At 38.9% G+C, this 20,765-nt stretch overlaps 3 pseudogenes; all 3 read left to right on the top strand.

The window, feature by feature from the left end:
* The window catches only part of LOC150108284 (alpha-mannosidase 2 pseudogene), a 37,449-nt pseudogene that overhangs the window by 4,082 nt on the left and 12,602 nt on the right, over positions 1-20,765 (top strand).
* Positions 6,289-6,417, top strand: LOC150108286 (U4 spliceosomal RNA; annotated as a pseudogene).
* LOC150108285 (U4 spliceosomal RNA) lies at positions 6,626-6,747 on the top strand (annotated as a pseudogene).

Here is a 20,765-nt window from a genome sequence, read left to right as displayed (position 1 = left end):
CACTGCTTTTATTTCCGAAGATGCTTGGCTTTGGATCCTAATTTTAGCCCACAGTAAATTGGAGAGAATTTTTTGCCCTTTCATTAATATTAATCAATTGAGAAATTTGGCGTAAGTAATTTTTAATTTATTAATACGCCATTAATGAACCAGCATAATAATATTTAAATAATGCAATCTGTCAATATATATATATATGTATATATATATATATATATATATATATATATATATATATATATATATATATATATATATATATATATATATATATATATATATATATATATATATATATATATATATATATAACATAAATGAAGCCACTGAACTCTGAAAACTTTTACACCTATTTCTTTTTAATATAACAGTCATTGTTACACTGCTCAAAAGAATACGACACCATACTCTTGGAGGGTAATGGATGGCAATGTTGTAGCCAATGAAGTTCTAACTGAGGCTCGGCTATTGCTGTTACCCTCCTGCCATGATCAGAGCTTTAATAGCTCAATAACACCTTATCCTCTACAGATAATGGGGAAGATGAAAAGCATTCTTGTTTTTTTCCCCTTTAAGCCAGTCCTTATAAGGACCATTTATTAAGAGGAGGAAAATACCCTTGGAGGGTAATTGATGGCAATGCTGTAGCCAATGAAGTTCTAACTGAAGCTTGGCTATTGCTGTTACCCTCCTGCCATGATCAGAGCCTTAATAGCTCAACAACACCTTATCCCTACACTGTCCTCTTCAGATAACGGGGAAGATGAAAAGCATTCTTGCTTCGCCCCTTTAAGCCAGTCCGTATAAGGACTATTTATTAAGGGATCAATCGACCGTGAGATGCGGTGATTGATTCATTCAATCCAATACCCTTGGAGGGTAATGGATGGCAATGCTGTAGCCAATGAAGTTCTAAATGAGGCTCGGCTGTTGCTGTTACCCTCCTGCCATGATCAGAGCTTGGCCCAATAACACCTTATCCCTACACTGTCCTCTACAGATAACGGGGAAGATGAAAAGCATTCTTGCTTCGCCCCTTTAAGCTAGTCCTTATAAGGACTGTTTATTAATTTGTATAGACATGCTAGAAGCTTAATGGAGTGAAAGCACTTAAAGGATTAAAATATATTAATTTTAATCCTTAGGCTCGGCTATTGCTGTTAATCTCCTGTCATGATCAGAGCTTTAATACCTCAATAACACCTTATACTTACACTGTCCTCTACAGATAACGGGGAAGATGAAAAGAATTCTTGCTTCGCCCTTTAAGCCAGTCCTTATAAGGACTATTTATTAAGTGGACAATAATAAAAAGTATGGGGGCTCGCGTGTTAGTGTTTCGTATCGTGTATTATTGATGGTGAATTGTGAATTTGACTGATATGTTTTTAGCGATTTATTCTTATTCATTAATAATAGCAGTTAATTGCTTGCTACCATAAACAGACACTTTATTTTTCCATAGTGGTTTATCCAGGTAAGTCAATTGAATTTTCAAGGGCGATACGCTAAGCATACTGTCGCTAGTATCGCCATTGTTTTATTTTATATCGTGACATCATATTGCTGGTAGACACCTTGGTGTGTCTACGGGATTTGCTAGTGGACCCTCAAAAGTCCACAGGATTATCTTTACCTGCTCGGAACACCTGAGCAATCTCTACTCTTTCTCCATCTGTGTCTTAACACATTTCTAAATTATTGTCATGGCAAAACTTCTGAATGAGGCCAAATTCGAGGAAGTATACATGGAATTCCTCAGACTAAGAAAGCTGCTGAGTGATAATTGGCCAGGAAAAGTCAAGCACTTTGACACATTTCCCCTCCCCCCCCCCAGCAGTCACAGAGGAAAATATGGATGACATGAGTGAAGAGCCCATAACTCTGACGCAATCAGATTTTGCACACTCCCCAAGTATTGAAGATGCTACATCCCAAGACAGCAGTTATCATACCTCGGAAACAGATGCAGAGTTTTAATTGGTCAAAAAGAAGAGGAAAGTCTCCATCAATGTGGAAGAACCCAAAACAACAGGGATAGAAGCACTCAATGGTCATAAAGAAAAGATACCACCAGTCATATTAAGGAATAAGGAACATTGGATCCCTGTCTCATCAGCCCTCAGAGAACAAAACATCTCATCTCATGGGCTAAAAATTCAGATGAGGGAGTTAAAAATACAACGCACTACTATCTCGAATTACAGACAGATGACCAGATTTATGGAAAATGCTAACGTCCCATATCACACCTTCACTTTACCCAGCGAAAAGAACCTGAAGGTAGTTCTACGTGGGACAGTTGAAGGTATCACTCCTGAAGATGTGACCACTGATCTCTCCAGACAGGGCCTGTCCCCAGTTAAAGTGAGCAGAATGCTCAGATCAGATAAAAGACCAATGCCTTTGGTGCTGGTGGAAAAAACAACACACAAAAGCAGATCTATGAACTGACTATAGTATGCGGTCTCAAAATTTCAACTGAGCCTCTTAGGAAAAGAACATCTGCAGGTCAGTGTCATAGATGCCAAAGGTTTGGACATGCCCAAAAATTATGTAAGGCAGCCTTCAGGTGTTTGAAGTGCGGCGAGGGACACCAGACCATCACATGCACCAAACCACGCACAACTCCAGCATGCTGTGCAAAGTGCAGAGGACCTCACCCTGCCAACTACAAGGGATGCCTTTCCAATCCAAAAAATCGAGGACAAACAAAAGTCAATTTTGCTCCTCCACGTAACAACGTTTTAAGCAACCAAACAAATCGTCCTCCAGTCCGAAACACCTTGCCTTCTACCTCACAGGAAGGAACAACCATGACCAAGACATATGCTGAGGCTGCACGAACTAAGCCTCCTACATCTCTCGAGCTAGAAAGCTCCAACATAACATCCGTTTTTAACAGCCTCACTTGCCACTATGTTACAGGAATTCAGCAAGAAATGTCCCTCAACATCTTCCAGAAAGAGATTCCTGCATAGCACTCAAAACATTATAACAGCCACCTGTCATGAATAATAAATTCAAACCAAAAGCTCTTAAGATAATCGCATGGAATGCAAATGGATTAATGAACGACATTTTGGAACTTCAAGAATGTTCAACTCGTCTCGGTGCTGATATCATCTTGATTGGTGAAACACACCTAAGACCAGCTGATAACCCAAAAATCCGTGGATACACTATGTACAGAAACGACAGAATTGGCACAAGAGGTGGAGGCACAGCCATATATATTAAGAGTTATTTGAACCATAATACAATAGACAAGTCCAAAACAGTAAACCTGGAGGTGACAGGTGTGGAGGTACATACCTTCAATGCTGGAAGTCTTAAGATCTATGCTGCTTATAACCCTCCAAGCATTCCTCTGCTGACAACAGATCTGGACTCCATACTTGGTCCAAATGACTCCATAATAATAGCAGGAGATTTCAACTCAAAACACACAGCTTGGTACAGCTTATCAACTAGCACCAAAGGCCACACACTTTTCAACTATGCAATGCTCAACTCTATTGTTGTTGCCGGCCCTACCGAGCCCCTCCCGCTTCAGCCCTTCGGGTAGCTTGGATGTACTGGACATTGTTGTCTTCAAATTGGAATCAGTCAACGAATTATCTTCTGCCCACAGTCCGGTTCCGAATATCAGTAAAAAGGAAGAGATTGACACAGCAATAAATACATTAACCATACAAGTTCAGAAAGCAATAGAATCAGTCAGACAATCCACTGTCTTCCACCCAATCAACCGTATCCCTGAAGAAATCATGGATCTAATCAGAGCAAAAAATAGAGCCAGAAAGAGATACCACAATACCACAGCCCCACAAGATAAAACAGTATTGAACAATCTAAACAGACAGGTCCGAGAAGCTCTTCAAAAACACAGAAACCATCAATGGGAAACCAAATTGGCTAACATCAATACTGAAGATCATTCTGTATGGAAATTCTTAAGAGCAATCCGCACCAAAAAGCAACTCATACCCCCTATACAAACCAAGAAAGGGACAGTTCACAAAGATGAAGAGAAAGCCGAAGCACTACTAGATAACCTAGAATATCAGTGCAATCCATCTTATACAAATCTAAATATCAACCTTATGTACAAGATTCATCGTCATGTTAGGACAACCTTAAGACAGAACACTGTTAACTCCGAACATATCACTCCTACAAATCCGGCAGAAATGATAAATATCATCTCCCATCTAAACAATAAAAAAGCTCCAGGACCGGATGGCATATCTAACAGAATAGTAAAACTACTTCCAAGCAACGCCATAGTCCATCTCGTCAACATTACAAATGCCATCTTTAGATTCCAGCATTTCCCTACTACATGGAAAACAGTCACAATCATACCACTGAAGAAGCCAAGAAAAAATGCTCACCTTCCCGAAAGCTACAGACCCATAAGCCTATTGTCCAGTCTCGGAAAGGTGACAGAGAAAGTGATCCTCTCAAGATTCCAAGCAGAAACAGATAAGTTAGGAATTTTGTCTAATGAACAGTTCGCCTTCCGTAAGGCCCATAGTACAGCTCAACAAGTGCACCGACTGGTAGAAATCATTACTAAAGGTTTCAACTGGAAACTGAATACAGCTGCCATCTTCATCGACGCGGAGAAGGCGTTTGACAAAGTATGGCATCAAGGCTTTCTATACAAACTGACAAAATTTAACTTTCCAGTCAAGTTAATAAAAAATAATACATTCTTATCTGAAAGACAGATATATGCAGATCAGGGTCGGCGAAAAGGTTTCGACCAGACGCAGAATCTCAGCAGACGTACCTCAGGGATCTCTTCTGGCACCTCTCCTGTTCTCAATCTATGTAGCAGACATCCCTCTGAACAACATTCACGAACATCCAAGAACAACATTCACTTCATTATATGCAAATGATACTGCACTGATGGCAAGATCACTGAGCCCAAAACTGGCGACTAAAAGACTCCAAACCAGCATTTTAGAAAAATGGATGGCAGACTGGAGGATCCAAGTTAACCCCCAGAAAAGCTCAGCTATATTGTTTATTACAAAGAAAATCCATACCATGGAGGATATTTATTTATTGGGAGTAAAGATTCCATGGCAGACTGAAGTTAAATATCTTGGAGTGATTCTTGATAGTAAACTCCTATTCATCAAACATATTAGTTACATTACCTCAAAGACATCCAAAGTCTTAGCACAGCTCTACCCTATGATCAACAGACAAAGTAAACTGGACACGCAAACAAAATTAACAATTTACAAGATGGTAATTCGACCGGTGATCACTTACGCATCCCCAGCATGGAGCCACACTGCAAATTCAAACATTATAAAACTTCAGAGATTACAGAATAAATGCATGAGGATGATTGTGGATTCCCCTTGGTTTATAAGAAACACCCAGATCCATAGAAAAGTTAATATCCCGCATATCTCTTCCTTTCTCATAAATCTAGCTGAGAAGTTCTTTACCAAGACAAGCAACCACCCAAACCCGTTGATCAAGGAAGCCTCGGAATATAATGAAGCAGAAATCAACAAATATAAAAGACCAAAGTCTATCTTAAGTTCAGCTGAACACAACAAGCGTCACTGCCCTCAATGGGCGAACATATAGCTTACAAACACTTCATTTAAAGTTCTTTCAATACAAGACAAAGGGGAATATGAAAAGCAATTTTGTTTCACCCATCTAGCCAGAAATGTTAATGTTAATACTATTTATTACATCACGGAGAGGCATAATATCAGTCCTTTTTAGGACTTCCAGGGTAACGAATGGCAATGCTGTAGCCAATGAAGTTTTAACTGAAGTAACGGCTATTGCCATTACCCAGCCATGACTAGAGCGTTTAGCTCAATAACACCCCATCCACACATATTTTCTTCATTCAGATGACGAGATAAAGAATCAAGGACTCAGTCCATCTCCCAGTTCTTTTAAGACCTTTAAGAACTATTTATTACTTTTCGTGATCTTCTTCATGATTTTCTGAATATAGATAGAACCTTTTTTGATTATTACAAGCGATGATCACAGTTAAAAATTCCAGATTTAATGATACATATTCTTTAGTAATAAGACTGGAGAGAGATTATTAGAATCCACGAAATTCTTTAACAGGAAAGAATCTCAATTTTAGTGAATTTTGGACTATTCTATTGAAACCCTTATTTACGATAAAAACTCTCAATGCATGTGCTGTTGGTCCAGTATTTCACTGTTGAAAAATGAAGAAATTTATTAGACAGTAGGTGAAAATGGCGGAAGATGAATACCGGCATGATGGTTGTGATGGCAATGCCGTAGCCAATGAAGCTCTAACTGAGGCTCGGCAATTGCTAATATAAGTACGCTCTCTTAAGGTTTTTGCCTTAAGGGAGCAATTTGAGTCTCCGGGAAAAGTGTTCTCCGGCACGGCCCGATAAAGGGCTTTGTCGGTGAATGCTTTTCTTCGGAATTTGAGCGGTTCTGCTTGGTGGTGGCGGTGGTAGGTAGAAGGCAATCACTGAGTGGAGCCACCGCTGAGATGGACAGTCTTTCGTCCACGATTGAGTGGCCTAGGGATCGTCCGAATTTTTAGAGACTCCTTTACCTTTAAATAAGGCATGATGGTTGTGGTGGCAATGAGATGGCAATGCTGTAGCCAATGAAGTTTAACTGAGGCTCGGCTATTGCTAATATGAGTACGCTCTCTTAAGGTTTTTGCCTTAAGGGAGCAATTTGAGTCTCCGGCACGGTCCGCTGAGGGGCTTTGTCGGTGAATGCTTTTCTTCGGAATTTGAGCAGTTCTGCTCGGTGGTGGTGGTGGTAGGTGGAAGGCCATTACTGAGTGGAGCCACCGCTGAGATGGACGGTCTTTCGCCCACGATTGAGTGGCCTAGGGATCGTCCGAATTTTTAGAGACGGCTTTACCTTTAGATAAGGCATGATGGTTGTTGTTGCGAAGAATGTTTTTGATTTCAGTGGTGATTAGTGAGTTTTAGATTTTGTGAATCTTCTTTGATAGCGGAATACAAGTAAGACTTTGACTTTTGATGCAATTTTCCAGCCCTAGCCCGTTCTCTTCGCCATTATAAATATAAATATTTCTCAGAATTTCTGCTGGCAGGTCTCTAGACCTGTGAGATTTCTACTTGCGCTCGTACGCAATTCCCCAATCACCATCTATTAGATTTAATAACGAACAGAACAGATATGGATAACTTTAATGATCTTCTAGATCATCTAAACAAAGATCAAGCACTAAAACTATTTAAATCGTTGCTTAAAAAATTCGATACGGAATGGCCAGGTTTCCTAAACCTGTATACTCAACCTGATGAACCCGAAGATATCGAGGACGAAGTTGAAGAGATCAACAACACGTCCATCTCACTACCTGAGAACCACAGTCAGACAGTCTTCACAGAAGAACAAACGAATAAAAGACGCAGAACCGAGGATGATCATATGGAAAACGAATCACCCTCACAAACAGTGCTGGAAAAAAAGGAAAAGGTCCCCCGGTAATTCTCCATGAAAAAGAAAAATGGACCACAGTTGCAAGAAACCTGAGAGAACATAACATTGACTACTCCTGGGCCAGAAACACCGACGAAGGAGTAAAAATTCATTCAACCAACAACAGTCACAGACTACAGAGGGATAACAAAAATGATGGATAAACAAACTACAGTACCACACCTTCGAAGTAGCGAAAGAAATCTCAAGGTTGTACTGCGAGGTGTCACTGAAGGCATTACCTCCGAGGAGATCACGGCAGACCTCACCCAGCAGGGCCTAACAACAATCAAAGTCAGTCGGATGCTTAGATCTGATAAATGACCGATGCTATTAGTATTAGTTGAGATCCAGAACATGCAAAGACGAATTTACGACATAACTGCGGTCTGTGGACTTAAGATAACAAGAGAACCACTTAGGAAAAGGGCATCAGCAGGACAATGCTATCGTTGCCAAAAGTTTAGCCATGCCCAAAGACTATGTAAAGTCGAGTTCAGATGCCTGAAGTGTGGTGAGAAACATCAAACCATTACATGCTCAAAACCAAGATCCACACCAGCCAAATGTGCCAACTGTGGAGGTCCCACCCAGCAAACTACAAAGGATGCAACCGCCACCACAGAAATCACGGAAATACAAGACCTGTCCAACCTCCCCCAATCTGGACCACTCAAAGCATCTCGGCTGCACAGTCATCAAACCAACAAAACCCTATCCACAAAAGTCAGGAAAGGGCTCAACCTCCCACCAATACCTATGCAGAAGCAGCCTGCCCAAAGGACACAATGCAGAACAATCAAATAGGATCCAACATCACAGCAATACTGACTGCAGGAGTTCAGCCGAACAAACCCAACTCCATCCTCCACAAAGAGATTCCTGCAAGGAACCCATTCCATACTGACAGCTCAATAATGAATAAAACAAAAGTAAAACCCAACTCGTTTCTAATTCCAGCCTGGAATGCCAACGGCCTCACCAACAAGATACTAGAATTCGCACAAAGACACAATCCGGACATAATTCTGATCAACGAGATCCACCTAAGACCTGCCAACAACCCAAAAGTGAGGGGGTGCACAACGTACCGAATGGATAGACTCAGCTCCAGAAGGGGAGGCACTGCCATCTACATCAAACCGTACCTCCAGCACAATGCCATAGCCAACCCACAGACTACCAACCTGGAGACTACAGGAATACAAGTCGACACAAACAATGCTGGAAGCCTCAAGATATATGCCGCCTACACCTCACCAAACAATCCTATACTGACAGCATTCCTGGATGCCGTCCTTGGCACCACAGACCCCCCACCATCGTAGCAGGAGACTTGAACGCCAAACACACAGCATGATTCAGCTCCACCAACAATAGAAGTGGACGCATACTACACAAATACTCAACACTTAACTCAGTTGTGGTAGCAGGACCCACTCAGCACACTCATTACAGCCCTCATGGCAGATCAGATGTACTTGACATAGTTATCTTTAAAACATCAATTATCAATACCAACTAGAGACGATCAATGAACTATCATCTGACCACAACCCAATCCTGATCAAAATTGGCACGCAAGATCAACTGCCCCCCCCCCCTCCCCAGCACACCTTCATATCATGGGATAGGCTAGCCAAAATCCTACCAGAATACATTGGCCCTGTAACCATCATCCACAAAAAGAAGAAATAAATGAAGCAGTAAGCAATCTAACAAACCAAATCAAAAAAGCACTAGAAGCAGTCACCAAAACCACAACCAATCACCCAACCAGACAGCTCCCATAAAACATCATGGACCTCATCAGAACAAAAAACAAAGCCAGGAAAAGATACCACAACACAAGAGCCCCACAGGACAAGAAAACATTGAACAACCTGAACAACAAAGTCAGAAAAGCACTTCAAAACCACAGGAATCAGGATTGGGACAATAAACTCTCATCACTCAACCCAGAAGATCACACAATATGGAAATTTCTGAATATCCTGCGCACCAAATACAACCCTCTACCCCCCCCCCCCATGCAAACTGCACATGGAACGGCGCACACAGATAAAGAAAAAGCAGAAGCAATAGCACAAAATCTAGAAAAACAATGCGGCCCATCATATGACAACATAAACATCACCCACATATATAAAGTCCACCAGCAGGTCAAGCGTACCTTAAGACAGACCCCAGACAAACCAGACAGCATCACCCCCACTACTCCAATGGAAATAACCAACATCATAAAACATCTTAGCAACAAAAACGCTCCAGGTCCAGATGGAATTACAAACAGAATCATCAAACTACTTCCTCGAAAGGCTATTGTGCACCTGGTTAACATAACTAATGCAATACTGAGGATACAACACTTCCCCACTGCATGGAAAACAGCCGACATCATACCAATAAAAAAGCCAGGAAACAATCCATAACTCCCCCAAAGCTTCCAATAAGCCTGCTTTCCAACCTAGGAAAGATTGCTGAAAAAATCATCCTCTCAAGACTACAAGAAAAATTAGACCAATTAGCAATAATTCCAAGCGAACAATTTGGCTTCCACCGTGAACACAGCACAGTGCAACAAATACACCGACTAGTGAAGCATATCACTCAAGGATACAACTGGAACCCTCACACAGCTGCAGTTTTTCTGGATATTGCCAAAACCTTTGACAAGGTATGGCATCAAGGATTACTCTACAAACTCATTCAGGCCAACATTCCAACAAACCTTACCCGTCTAATAAAATCATATCTTACTGACAGATCCATGCAGATAAAAATAAATGGCACCATTCTCAGCTAGGCGCCAAATCCTGGCAGGAGTACCACAGGGATCCCTATGGGCTCCTTTACTTTTCACAATCTACGTGGCTGACATTCCACAGAACCTGAGGACTACCATCACAGCCCTATATGCTGATGACACAGCTATAATGACAATATATCTCCGCCCACACATGGCGATCAGTCGTCTCCAGGACACCATTACAAAGCTAGAGAAATGGTTCTCGGACTGGAGGATACAAGAAAACCCCATCAAAAGCTCAGCTATACTATTCACCAGACGCAAAGCCTTCATCCAAGATGACATTCAACTCCTCGGAAAATAGATACCATGGCAGACAGAAACCAAATACCTTGGATTACAGCTAGACAAAAAGCTAAATTTCAACAGCCACATCAAGCTCATAGGCACAAAGACATCTAGAACAATAGCCCAAATCTATCCCCTGATCAACTGCAACAGCAAATTGGATACACGCAACAAGCTGCTACTATATCGGATGGTAATACGACCAGTAATCACATATGCATCCCCAGCATGGAGTCACACATCCAAATCTAACATCCTAAAACTACAGAGGATACAAAACAAATGCCTGCGGATGATCTTGGACGTCCCATGGTTCATCAGAAACACGCAGATCCACAGAGAAACCGGAACCCCATCCGTTGTCTCCATGACTATGCGGAAAAGTTCTTCAGCAAGGCACACTCTCATCCGAACCCATTAATCAGACAAGCTTCCAATTATAGTGAACATGACTATCATAAACATAAAAGACCCAAGGCAATCCTGCTCTCAGCAGAACAGAGCTAACTCCATAGTTCACAAAGTGCGAGCATAAGGCTCACAACCCCCCCCCCATCAAGCTTCTCGACACAGACAAGGGGGAAAACAAAAAGCATTTTATGCTTCACCCAGCAAGTCAGTAACGTTGTTGTTGTTGTACTATTTATTAGAGACGATATCTTGATGAATCGACCGTGAGATGCGGTGATTAATACTTGATCGTGAGATGCGGTGATAAATTCATATATGTGACTTACCCTTGGAGGGTAATGGATGGCAATGCTGTAACCAATGACGTTCTAACTGAGGCCCGGCTATTGCTGTTACCCTCTTGCCATGATCAGAGCTTTAATAGATCAATAACCAATAACACCTTATCCCTACACTGTCCTCTACAGATAACGGGGAAGATGAAAAGCATTCTTGCTTCGCTCCTTTAAGCCAGTCCTTATAAGGACTTTAAGGACTATTTATTAGATAATTTATTAGAGATAAGGATTAATACCCTTGGAGGGTAATGGATGGCAATGCTGTACCAATGAAGTTTAACTGAGGCTCGGCTGTTGCTGTTGTCCCCCTGGGGCGCAGAGATTCGAGAGTTTGAGTTCGCTCTTTTAAGGTTTTTGCCTTAAGGGAGCAATTTGAGTCTCATGGGAAAGTGTTCTCCGGCCCGGTGAGGGGCTTTGTCGGTGAATGCTTTTCTTCGGAATATGAGCGGTTCTGCTCGATGGTGGTGGTGGTGGGTGGAAGGCCATCACTGAGTGGAGCCAACGCTGAGATGGACGGTCTTTTTCCCACGATTGAGTGGCCTAGGGATCGTCCGAATTTTTAGAGACGGCTTTACCTTAACATATGACAATGATGTAGAAAATGATATTCTAACTGAGGCTCGGCTATTGCTGTTACCCTCCTGCTATGATCAGAGCTTTAATAGCTCAATAACACGTTATCCCTACGCTGTCCTCTACAGATAACGGGGAAGATGAAAAATAGTCTTCATTCGCCCCTTTAAGCCAGTCCTTATAAGGACTATTTATTACGATTAAAATTCTGAATTCTGATTAGAATTCTGTCATTAAGATTTTTCGACTCGAATTCTGGTTTTAATTCTGTGGTGTTTGGCGCGTATGATATAAGTTGGTGTTTTTGGTTTAGATTCGCAATGAAGTAGCAGAAGTATGTATAAATGAAGTTTTTTGGTAAGTACTTTTATTCAGAAAACTTTTAAGTGAAAAATTTTGCTACCTATGCTGGTAGATCGATTCGATTCGATCTACGGGATATTTATATTGGGCTCTAGGACCCATTTCTCAAACTTTATTCTAACAAAATTATTACCTCCTATCAGACATGTCAAAACCTCTCAATGAAAGCCTATTCGAAGAAGTTTATACAGAATTTCTAAGATTAGGAGAACTATTGAGCGACAACTGGCCAGGGAAAGTAAAGCTGTTAGATACATCCCTCCCTACAGCAGTCACAGAAGAATGGATGATTTAAATAATGGAAGTATGTTGACTGAACCAAAATTAGGACACTCCACGAATATAGAGGATGCTGCATCCCTAGATAGTACTCAGCAGTTTTTGGAAACCAACACAGAATTCCAAATAGTCAAAAAGAAAAGGAAAATCTCCTCTACTGCAGATACACCCAAAACAGAGGAGATAGAACCAGATAATGAACTTAAAGAAAGGGCATCCCCAGTCGTCCTAAGGGCCAAGGAGCACTAAACGTCTGTTGCATCGGCACTGAAGTCTTCAGATATCACCTTCATGAAAGCCACAAACACAGAAGAAAGGATTACGTATACAACCAAAAACGTCGTCAAACTACATAAAAATAACCAAACTCCTAGACAACAACCTGCCATACCACACTTTTGCACTCAACACTGAGAAAAATCTAAAAAAAAGTGGTATTAAGGGGAGTAACTGAAACAATACAAATAGAAGACCTCACAGCAGACCTCCAATTTAAGGGATTTAGCCCAATTAAAGTCAGCCGAATGCGGAGAGCTTATAAAACACCCTAACCCCTAATTCTAGTGGAAAGTAGAGATCAAAAACATATATATATATATATATACAATCTCCAAACCATCTGTGATCTAGTCATAAAAGTTGAGTCATTGAAACATAAATCAACTATTTATGATTCAGCCTTGCAGCCCAACGATGCTACAAGGCTGAATTTCGTTGCTTGAAATGTGGTGGCAAACACGCATCAAATGAATGCCGAAAACCCCGCACACTTCCATTAAAGTGTGCAAACTGCGGAGAACCACACCCTGCACATTTTAGGGGCTGTATAGCATTTCCCCAAAACCAAAAAATACAACTCAAAACCAGTAAACCTACACAAGAACGCACGTCCTCCAATCAAACCATAGTCTCCACAACGAGTGCAAGATCGTATGCTAAAGTTAGAAGATCAATCTTCTAAAAAGACCCAAAACCAAATCAGTCACAGCAAACCAACAAACCTATCCTACTGAACATAACAAGTCACTTAGGTGAAATGCTTGCTGAACGCCGACAAACCAACCCAACTCAAGAAGCCAAGGATATCATCTTAAGGCACACACAATCACTCCTTGTGGAAATTCTTAATGGATAAGTCTAAAAGAAAACCGAAATCGCTACAAATTGTTTCATGGAATGGTAATGATTTATCTATCAAATTACAGGAGCTGCAGAAGTTTGCAGCAGAAACCCAAGCAGACATCATCCTCATAAATGAATCGCATCTTCGTCCAAGTGACAAAATCAGAATTAACGGTTATAGCACTTACCGTACAAACAGATGCTTTGCCAGAGGTGGAGGCACTGCCATCTTCGTGAAAAGAAACATAAACATAATTCAATAGCCGAACCCCCAAACAGAACACATGGATATGGAAAACACAAACAGCATTACGATATATGCAGCCTACAACAACCCCCAAATAAAAAACTCGTTGAATCTGACTTAGATCTAATACTAAATACAGGCAGAGCAGTGATTATAGCCGGAGATTTTAATGCCAAACATTCAGTCTGGAATAGCAGAAACTCAAATATTAACGGAATAAAACTCAACTCTTACACCACTTCAAGAAATATAGCAGTAATAGGACCCACTGGACCCACTGGACCCACACAACCGGACGTCCTGATGTACTAGGTATTGCTATATTAAAAAACATAGCGCACAGCTATCAGATACAAGCAATCAACGACTTAAGTTCTGATATCATAACCCCATCATATTACAACTAGGCACCATACAAAATTTAACGGAAAACACAACTGCATTTATAAATTGGAAACAACTTCCCTCAGCCTTCCAGGAAAACCTTGGTCCAATACCGCATATAACATCCACCGAAGATATAGAAAAAGCAGTGAAAATTCTTGAAAAAAAACAACTACTGACAGCTATAACACAGGTAACAAATATAACCAAATATGCAGCATCAAATAAACTCCCAGAGGATATAAAACGTCTTATTCAAGAGAAAAACAGATTAAGAAGACAATATCAGAGAAGAGTGGACCCAGCGGATAAACAAGCAGTCAATAGAGCAACAAACCAGATTCGATATGCCCTAAAGGAACACCGTAACCAACTCTGTAATAAAAAAATTCACCAATTAAACACAGAGGATCAATCAATATGAAAAATGATGAAATCACTCGGTTCAAAGCGTTTTACTTCCTCCAATCCAAGGTGAATACAGTGTTGTCTACAACAACGAGGAAAAAGCTGAAGCATTTGCTGACAGCCTAGAAAAACAGTGCAGCCCCAATTATATCAATACAGATATAAATTTCATAAGTAAAATCCACACCCAAGTGCGTAAAATAACTCAAAATGCTTCAGTCCAATCCAACAACAAATCCGTGTCACCAACAGAAATATATGAGATTTTAAGAAAACTAAATAACAAAAAGGCTCCGGGTCCAGATGGAATAACAAACAAGGTGCTCAAGCTACTTCCCCGCAAGGGGTTATGCATCTGGTAGCCATCATTAATGCCATCCTTCGGCTAAATTATTTCCCAGAGCGATGGAAAATTGCCAACGTTTTCCTAATTCCCAAACCTAGAAAAAACACACAGTTTCCTGAAAATTACAGCCCAATCAACCTTCTTTCATGCATAGGTAAGATAGCCGAACGTGCTATTCTCACGCGGGTTCAAGAGATATCAACCATGTCATTCAAGGTGAACAATTCGGCTTTAGGAAATATCACTCCACAACTCTACAAATTTACAGAGTTGTCGAATATATAACCCAAGGATATGAATGGCACCAACACTCGCAGTTTTCCTGGACATCACTCAGGCATTTGATAGAGTGTGGCATCACGGACTAATTTTTAAACTAAACGAAGTTGGTATTCCATTACCACTAGTTCTACTTATCAAATCACATCTAAATAACAGAAAATGTAAAATAAACTCAACGGGATCAGATTCACAGAGAGGAGAATCACGGCCGGAGTCCCTCAATGTTCTCTGCTATCTCCCCTACTCTTCTCCATATACATGGCAGATCTCCCCAAACTGTTTTCATCTATCACCGCTCTATATGCCGATGACACAATCATTATAGCCAGATCCCTCCGTCCACATCTGGCCACAATCAAGCTGTAGAGAGCAGTCAATGAATTGGAGGATTGGTACACCAAATGGCGTATCGCAATCAATCCAAACAAAAGCTCTGCAGTAGTTTTCACCAGACGTAAAGCAGAACTGAATACAAGCATACAAATGTTTGGTAAAATCATCCCTTGGCATAATTCTACCAAATATCTGGGAGTTCATCTTGATAGACGTCTAAATTTCAAGTCACATACAGATAGTGTCGCCATTAAAGCAAGTCAGACCATAGCACAGCTATATCCACTTTTCAATAGGAACAGTTTCTTAAGCATAAGCAACAAAATTCTCCTTTACAAATCAGTAATCAGACCGCAACTAACTTACGCCTCTCCAACCTGGGGACGCACAACTAAAAGAAACATCAACAGACTTCAGATAATACAGAATAAATGCCTAAGAATGGCATTTAATGCCCCGTGGTTCATCAGAAACATCCGGTTACATCAAGAAGCCAATCTTCCAGATATCAAGACCTACATGACAGGCATTGCAGAGAAATTCTTCACAATCACAGATAATCACCCAAATCAGCTAATTCGACAAGCAGCAGACTACAAACCATCAGATCGTTTCAAACATAAAAAAACGAAATCCTCCATCGCAAGAGAAAGCTGATACATCCTCAATGCTCACAATGGGCGGGTAAATTACCCACAATAATCTCATCACCCACAAACTAAAATACAGATGAAGGGATAAAGAGTCAAGGACTTAGTCCATCAACCAATTAAGTTCAAAGTTCAAAGCTATTTATTACTTTTTGTGAATTGGAAAATGACGCAAAGCTTAAATCACATGTTGAAGTAATTCACTAAGTGAATTATAACTGAATCGCTGAACAGCATCAACAATTTATAGGGTGTTCTGGGTGCATCCCCTAAACATGTATAATCTAAGGACGGGCAAATTTGGGATTTGTACATAGTTAACAGCTGGATGGATGAAAGCTTGTGTCTTGAGTTGCAATCACCCATTTATAATTTTAGAATTTAAGCTTCACGTAACCTTTTGCAGGATAAATCTCAATCATCTTTAAATACGAGAAGAATTGTGAACACACGCCGAAGTATATTTCATTTTAATATTTCTTAATTTTTCAACAGTGAAATATTGGGCCAACAGCATATGCATTGGGAGTTTTTATTGTAACTAAGGGTTTCAATGGAATAGTCTAAAATTCACTAAAATTGAGATTCTTTCCTGATAAGAATTTTCATCGATTCTAATAATCTCTCCAGTCTTAATATGTATCATAAAATCTGGAATTTTTACCTGTGATCGTTGCTTGTAATAATCAAAAAAGGTTCTTTCTATTCAGAAAATCATGATAAGATCCAATGCTGTGTTGCTAAACACAATGCTGCAACTAGGACCGAGCAAAAAACAAAAACCATCCAGACAACAGTTCTATTTCTACTTCAACAAGGAGCTTAATACAGAATTATGGGACAATAGACGGATCTACAGCTAAATTACCCAGGAGTGCATTTTTACATACTCAGCGTGAATTGATTAGACACTTTGAAAAGCCAATGGCAAGCCCTATTTAATAACAAAAGCAATTTACCGGTTTGAGAAATTTGTAATCCATTTATAAAGTTTACACACTTAATCCTGATGAAATTTCACTCATCCTAGAAAATAGATGAAAGTCATATCTCCCAAGAGTGTACTCATTCTTGACTATCGCGAATAGCGAGCAAGTAATTAGATTTCTTCTGATCGATAAACCTAAGAATATAAAGATAGAAAAGACAGGGTTTTGAAAAATATACAATCGACCCGCTAACATCTTAAACGTTGAGAAATACAAAGCGCTCTGATCTCTTAAGGGAACAGAATCTATGGTCTTTCTAAGGCTTTAATGGAAAATGAAATAAAAATGATCTGACAGGAATAATTTAGCGCAGTCAGTATCTGAAACAGCTGCCCATACACACGATACGTTGGTGGGTTATTTCATGACCATTTTGGTCAAAGGCTTGGAATTATTTGAAGCTTTACATTTAGTGCAAGTCATTGCACACGTTAGACGTCCCAGTGAAACAATGTATTAAAATTTTAACTTAACATAATATGAATTGCACATCTTGTGTATGTTTACTACTATCACTAAATGTGCCAACTAAAATAATATATATTTTTTTTTGTTTCCTTATAGCTTTCATGACAATCCCATCCTACCAAAGGTCCTAAACTTCTAGCATATTAGTGGAGCGCATAAGTAAAGTTTTAGATAATCGGAACTTTGGAAATGCATTTGGGAATTTGAGAATTTGTTTCAGAGACAAAATGTAGTACTTAATGTAGAACGTTTTTGACTTCCAATGAGCAAGCTGATGGTGAAAATAATGAAAACAATCTTCCACTTAAACATTCATGTCTCAGCAGGATCGGAACCCACATCGTGTAAGCTGAGCAGCAGGTATACTGTTCTGCTATAAATGCCTGTGTTGGTGTTGTTGTTCTTATGTGACACTTATCTATGAAGACTGATAGCCTTTGGTATATTAATATCAGTATTGTGGGTGCTAAAGATTGAATAATCTGGAAGCCCTGCTCTAGAGACCAAACATGGAACTTTAGGGCTCAAACAAAAGTAGGGTGATGGTCTTACACCGGGAGATTAAATATATCCATTATCTAAAGACATTCATAAACATCCATGTCTTTGATGTGATTTTGTCTGTCTTGCATCAGTAGATTCTCGCAACAAGGAGTTCAGGGCTTGTCCGTAACTATAAAGTTTTACATCAAAACATTATGTAGTTAAGTGAATAACCACTCTTGGTTTGCATATAGGGGTTGCTTTACCATCTAAAACATCAATCCCTAACAAGCTCTGGCTTCATTTGGTTGGTACAGAGCTCACTGTGATTGCACTTTGGACGGTTGGAAAACTGTGGTATGGAATAAAGAATTCAGATACGCATCTTTTGAAACAGATGGATCTATACGGATAGGGCAGCTGCCAGAAGAGTGTTATTGACTAGAGTTCTTTACCAGAGTGGCTTGTATCATTTGTTAAGAATGCTGTTATGGTATGGGGATGGTTTCTTGGTCTGACCATAAACCCCTTGTCTTACTGCCTAGAAAAACATTATACTGACATTTTGGACAATGGCGATTCTAAAAAAAAAAAAAAAAAAAAGATACCAACGTGATAATGATAATGCATCGTGTAATGAACTACTGCAACATGATTTGAGGAAATGAATACAAAGATTAGACTTAAATTATCCATATATTTTTTTACTCAACATTGTGTATATGTTGGATATTTGAGATTATGCTAAAGGAATGGCAATACTACAAAGTAAGTTTACCGTCTGTAAAATCAGGGTTGGTTTTCATATTATGTTGAAAGAAAAACTCAAAACTTCTATCACATCCGCATGATGCTAACTAATTCCCCTTTAGTTGAAAAGTTCTTATAAGGTTCCTCTCGTATTAAGACAGAAATCGAACCCAGATCTTCGATAACTGTATTTATATTTTTCTTGTAAAAAGGAATGCAATATCAGTAATAGCGTTCAAAATGATAAAAACTATATTAGAAACTTCAAAGGGTAGTCTTCTAACACCTTCATGTTAAATGGATCCAGGTATCTGAAAATATTCGTTCTAATTTATTATGGAATCGATTTTTAATATAATCTAAGTGTAGTATAGATATTCCAAAAAATCAGGAGAGTTGCGATTTTTTTTTTTTTTTTTTTTGCACTTTTAAAAAAGTACTTCATACGAAAACAAAAAATAAATAAAGAAATTACTAAAGAAATTACCATTTGAGCGTAGTGTCTTATTCTTTTGTTATCAAAAATAAGATTTCTTCTTCTTCCTCCTCTTATTATTACTATTATTATTAATAAATCCATCCTAGTTCGTCAAAATAACTTCCACAAAATTAGTGTTATGCTTTGCAATAAGAATTAAGAATGACTTGCGATATTATTTTAAAAATGGAACGAATAAATAAAATCTTTTTTTAGTGGCTTTTATTTTGATAGTCTCGTTTGATGGCAGAGGTTGAGGTTTTTTTCCCGAGAATTCGGTAAAATCCTGATGCATAACAGACTTTTTTTTTTCATCTCAAATTTGTCATGATCATCCCTGTATTATTTAAGTTAAGGGATATTACATCCCATATTGTTTCATAGCCGAAGATATTAGATATTAGAATATGGGATGTAATATCCCTTAACTTAAATAAGTTCATGTCGCCGAATTGAAGCCTTTGGCTCTTCATGTAATTAATCGCTGTATTATTTTTTTCTAATTATTTAAAAAAAAACAAAACAAACTCCTTACGTTTCCTTTAAAACAGTTACAGAAAAAAAAAAGAAAAACAAGTAAACATCTAAAAAAAGCATTTAAAAGTAAGAGATTTTTTTCATAGTTCATTGAAATTAAAATATGACAATTACAGTAGCATTAAATCATAATAAAAACTGAACATAGAAATAAAGAAAGTAACAGAATAAAGAAGATAATAGGAAAAGCACTAAACAAAACTCTGGAAATGTAAAAAAAAAAAAAAAACACTTTATCTGATAAGATTTATAATCGATGTGATGATTGAGAACACTAACTCTGAACCACCCACCTCAATTAAACGTCTCATAAAAATTAATTCCATACTTCTCTTTAATTTCTCCAAAATCTGTTTGTACATAATTACATTCTATATTTTATTAATAAAAATGTGGAAATTTTCTTTTCTATCATATCTAAGTACATGATATCCTCGATTTTACCCATTGGCTCGCAAAGTGTAAAATAATTACTATTCGACTTTTCTCAGTAAACGTCTACCGACCTCTGATGTAACGTATTAACAATGAGTTGACATGACTTGTGGCCTACTATTTTTACGTGGTAACTTTATTCTCTAACGAAAATATAAAAGATATGACTTTTTTTTTCATAACCAAAAGTGAAATATTTTTTTGGAAACCGAAATTAAAATTAAGATACTTAATATTAGAAGTATCAAATTGTTCCAATACATTTTAATCCATCGATTAAATAAAC

This window comes from Typopeltis vanoorti, chromosome 3 (assembly GCF_054136105.1).
Source record: "Typopeltis vanoorti isolate ZY-2024b chromosome 3, IOZ_Tvanoo_1.0, whole genome shotgun sequence".
NCBI classification, from domain to species: Eukaryota; Metazoa; Arthropoda; class Arachnida; order Uropygi; family Thelyphonidae; genus Typopeltis; species Typopeltis vanoorti.
Note: the sequence above shows the minus strand (reverse complement) of the source record. Positions and strands in the feature narration are given on the sequence as shown.